Source organism: Porites lutea, chromosome 6 (genome assembly GCF_958299795.1).
Source record: "Porites lutea chromosome 6, jaPorLute2.1, whole genome shotgun sequence".
Taxonomy (NCBI): domain Eukaryota; kingdom Metazoa; phylum Cnidaria; class Anthozoa; order Scleractinia; family Poritidae; genus Porites; species Porites lutea.
The window spans coordinates 27,422,712-27,428,187 of NC_133206.1; positions in this window are offsets into that span (position 1 = coordinate 27,422,712).

The following is a 5,476-nucleotide window of genomic DNA, read 5'->3' on the forward strand; positions in this document are numbered from 1 at the left end:
AGTTTTTGACGGAAATATCCAGAAACCGGAGAAAGAATCTGGCGGACGCTGATGAAGCTTCCATTGGTACCAGATCCACTCGGTGAAAAATGCATGAATTCAACTGGAGATTGGCGCGAGAGATTTCTTTGTCCCAGCCCCTCTCGCCCTGGGTACAAGCTCTTCCCGATCCAGCAATCAAACTTTATTTATTTTCTTCTTTAACTTTTTTTCCCTAAACAAGTGGGGTGATGAAATAGACCTTTTTTAGCGATACGGCGGCCATATTGAATTAATTCGATTTAAGGAGTAGTATAGGATGCCCAGGGGGCATGAGCACATTTCGTTTGTATTTTCGAGCGCTTTTCGAAACATTTTTTCTTTAGGTTTTCTTAGAATAAGATTGTAATGGGAAAAAAGATCCTTGTGCCGTGTTTGGATGTAATAATGATCGCCTTTTTCCCGAGAAATATACGGTGAAAGACCATATTTCTCATTCTGAACTAGAAAAAGGCGATCATTATTACATCCAAACACGGCACAAGGGTCTTTTTTCCCATTATAATCTTATTCTAAGAAAACTTAAAGAAACATGTCCCGAAAAGCGCTCGAAAATACAAACGAAATGTGCTCATGCCCCCTGGGCATCCTATACTACTCCTTAAATCGAATTAATTCAATATGCCCGCCGTATCGGTAAAAAGGTCTATTGCAAAAACTAGTGACAGATGTGGACCTTCCGGTCGAGTACGCCATCGTTGATAGTGTTCATCACGTATTAATTGTTGATTTTCATTTGTGGTCACTAAAATTCAAACTACAAAACTATCGATCCTCCCGAGATTTTAGTTTCACGATGTATTAGAGTAGCTGAAAACTAATTATCATGCAAATTTTCGCTTCAAAAGGGTTCTTGGTTTTGTGATAGATTACGCTTGAATTTCTAAGTTTTTGCGTGACGCGGCAATTACATGTTAACGGCCAAGAGAGCTGCCATGTAGGTTATTAAAAAAGGACTTTTTCAGGGAATTTTGCTATCTAAACATTTCATATGTTAGAAAAAGTATTACTCTAATATTTATGAGTTCCTCGAAGAATAAATTCACGCTTTTGTAGAAAAACTCGGTAACAGATGTTTCTGTTGATTTCCATCCGCGATGTTGGTGCCCATCCGGATGTTCGTGATGACGTAGCCGCCGGTACTGCCTGAGACACTTCTCGGACGAATGAGAACATGCGCCGCCGGCATGCCTGCGAAGTTGAACTTGAGTCAACTTTGCAGGCATGCCGGGGGTAAAGACTGGGGTGGGCATCAAACGTATTGCGCTGCACCATCCGGTTTACGGCTTATCTTATTAAGAAACAAAAACTTACTCGTCATCAGAGTGGTAATAGACCTTTCCACTCGACAGAGACATGAAGTCTGCACGTCACTGGTCATCTTTTCAAGGCAGTAGGTGAGAAAAAGATTACAGCCATGATCTTAATCAATTTGATTAAGGCGTTTGATACTTCTGAGTCTTCTACTATAATACAAGTGGGTTGAGAGTTACTTGACCGAAAGATATCAGACAGCCCGTATAGGCTGCACGCTGTCTTCGCCATTACCTGTCTGTTATGGAGTTCCCCAAGGATCGATTCTCGGCCCCTTATTGTTCACACCTTACATCAATGAATTGCCGAATATCGTCTCAAATTGTGAAATTGAATCTTACATGGACGATACTAAGCTGTTTCTTTCCTTTAAATCTTTTGATACCGACCTGGAATTGGCAAGTGCCTCTCAAGATCTCCATCGGGTTGTAGAATGGCTTTGTGAACATCAGTTAATAATTAATCCGGACAAAACAAAATTTATTCTTTTCGGTACAAAGCAGCAGCTTGGACAACTTCTTAATCCAACGGACCTTGACTCCTGACAAGATCTGTAAGGATTTGGGCATCCGTGATTACGGTTTGACTTTCGATACTCACTTTTTCAAATGACACTTAAAGGAGCTGTGTCACGAAATTCAGCCAAATAAGGAAATTACAAAATGCCCGTTACATTAAGAGAAACATAAAAATAAGGGAAAGTTCATTTAATATGACAAGAAGGGGGGATGAAGATATTGAGGGGGGGCTCCGAAAATTTTTAGACACCCTAAGGGGGGGCTCTGAAAAAATTGTTGCGGTAGGAGGGGGGGCTCCGAAAATTTGTATACTTCAAAACTAACACATGACATCATCATACAGATCGGATGGTTTTCAACTCAACAATTTAATGACCTGTGCAACTCAGCTATATCACGTGGTTTACAGATATAACAAATGTAGTCTCAGTAATTATTACACTCTTGTTCATCCCAAAAATGCTGTAGAAAATTGTATCACAACTGTATCTCAAGTTTGTCATAGTATAAACCATTGAAGACAATAACGGTAAATATATTTAATACAGTCTAGCGATCTTTTTTCAGGGGAGCAAAGGAATTGAAGGAGGAGGGGGGGGGCTCTGAAATTTTTTCGACTACCAAGGAGGGGGCTCCTAAAAAGAAGAACCAGTTTTGTTTTTCTGATCGCTTGGTTATTCTTAATGAAGATAGGATGTTTTCAAACGATTATGTAAAAATATGAAGAAGAAGAAGAAGAAGAAGATTGAAACGGATTGAAATTAGGGTTTTTGAAAACTGTTTAGCCTAACAGTTTTGCTAAGTTGGTCCCTGCTGCTTGCAACTTCAAAGACAATGCTCAGGAGACATATTTGTTTGTCTCGGATCTCTGATTTTGTTACTTACATGTAATTTCTTTGCATACTTTAAGTTTCATAGCGATTGAGGGCCAGTAATTGGCAAAATTGACCAAAATAAACTGGACTGCCGTGACACAGCCCCTTTAAGTGTCCTCGCTTCTTTCTTCTTTGTGTAAAATTAACAGAGTACCGCATCTCTTTGATAAATCCATACTTTTAATTTTTCTAAATTCACTTGGTTTAGTAAACTTTTTTATTGTTCGACAGCATGGTTTGGCACCACTAAACAGAACCGTTGACATGCAAAAGCTTCAGCAAGTTCAGAACTTTGCCGCCCGTATTCTCACTGGTTTAAGGAAGTTTGATGTCGCTAGTCCTAAACGATCTTGGCTGGTTACCTGTCAAAGATCTCCTTATACATCGTGACCTCATCATGATGTATAAATGTCTTCATAGCCAAGTCCACGAGAATCTTTCTAGTAAAATTATTTATTAAACGATCTGACGTTCATAAGATTTCTACTAGGCAGTCTAATGACATTGATTTGAGCAGGTTTCGAACTTCCTCAGCCCAACGTTCCCAGTAATTCTATGGAGCCGCAAAGCGTTGGAACGAGTTGGACGACCAGATAAAAAACCTCTTCCTCATTAAGTCTATTCAAAAAGTCCGTGAAAAAACCTGAAAAACTCCATTTTCAGTGATTTTCAATCATTTTATATAGATATATAGAAACATGTACATCACCTTTTTTTACTTTCGTTCTACATGTAACTCGTAAATAGACCTTGTCACGGTTTTCGACGCCATCTTGACGAGTAGGCAAACCCGTGACAGAATTACAGTGTATCGTGTTTGTATGAGAATCTAATGTCGAATAATTTCCGTAAAACGGCTGTTTTAAAAAATATATGGACTGTAAACTAAAGCTTCACTCTTAAGGATTCTACTGAAAAAATTTGAGGGCGTTACATGCTCCAGAAGACCTAGAACCTTTTTTTTAATATTTTCTATACATTTGTCCGTAAAAATTTCCTGGGAAAAATTGCAGACAAATATATGGAAAATCTAAAGCAAGCTTCTGGAGAAATTTAAGCACAGTAACAGCCCCCAAAATTTGTTGGTAAAATCCTTTACTGTGTAGCTTTAGTTTACAGTTCATATTTTTTCCAGAACAGCCGTTTTACGGAAATTATTCGACATTGGATTCTCATACAAACACTGTAATTTCTCACGCGTTTGTCTACTCGTCAAGATGGCGTCGAAAACTGTGACAAGGTCTATTAGCTTTCTATCTACACTTGTATTGTTTATTAGTTTTGAAAAACCCATGTGGATGAAACTAATAAACTGTATTTTATTTCAATGTACTGTATTTTTCACGTGCTACAAAAAGCGAATGATTCGCAAGATCGTCGAGCTTTCAAAGATTGTAATATAAAATATCAAATGAATTTAATTCATTACCAAAATATTACTTACAGACACAAAGGAGTTCTTATAAAAAGACCTGGGTAACTTTATGTTCTGTTCTATCAGCACGCGCCTAAATATGTTTCTTTATCAGTAAAGTAGCCCACCATATGAAAATACAATTATGTTAATAAGATTCAAAAAACTCAATTTTGAAAGAACAAAAACAATAGTTTTACAGGGGAACCCCGATAATGAAGTGCCTAAGTATTTGAATTGTGTTAATTTTATTCCTTCGTTGTATCGAGGTTCCATAGCTTCCTTCCTCAACATATTTTGCCCGAATGAAGCCACGCAATAACTGCAACTTACATATAGTTCTTTAAATTGCCGAAAAGTATCATCTGTCTTCATTCTACCCACTTATACGGCACGTATTGAATTGCATTTTGTAAGAAAATGGAACTGAAAGGCGCCGCCAGAGTGAGTTTTACCTCGTCACATGATTAGGAGCTTAAGCAACGAAGACGACGCGCTACGACAACGCAAACAGCGCAAAAGCAATAATAGGTTTAGATTGGCAAAAGAACAACTCAACAACTCACGCTTTGTTGTATATTTCTTTAACTTCACTGCACCACCACGACGTGCGGAAACTGACTAATTTCACGTTTTATTGAGGACTTGACGACAAGACGACGATTTTCTTATTCAGTTTTAAACTTCGATACAGTTCTTTGCAGAATTTAATTCCAGAAAATTCACCAACTTTTGTCAAATCAAAGCACATGGAATAAAAGTGATAAATTTTGAAAAGCGTGAATTCACTTTGTAAGTAGCCTGAAGATCGAGTGTTTACCTGTACAGGCGGCCATCTTAGTTACATATGTACCGAGGGGACGGCGTCGGGGTTTATAGCGGTGCAGACCACCCCCCCCCCCCCCCCCCACCCTCTCCTCCGCAGAGGTTCCCGCTGGGTATCCTTATAAAAATAGCAATAATCGGAAAAATTAGAAAGCGCGCAGGGGAAGATGGGAAGAGGGAAAAGGCGGGAGCCTCTCTTCTCTCTTTCCCCTTCCCATCGTGCCCCGCGCGCTCTCTTTTTCTTTCTCCCCAGCCTCCTCACAACACAAAGAGGCCTCTGCGGAGGAGAGAGCCCCCCGCCCCCTCCCCCTAGAAAGATTTGATACTCATCCAAGATGGCCACCCTGGCGTAGCGCGAAGAGCTCGATCTTGACGATCTTACGGAAAGATAGGGGACTGTGACACTATACTTTTTACGAGAAGTGTCGTCGCGATTACTTAAGCTCCCTAATAACAGGTACAGTTTCGTTACACGACTTATTTAAATCAGA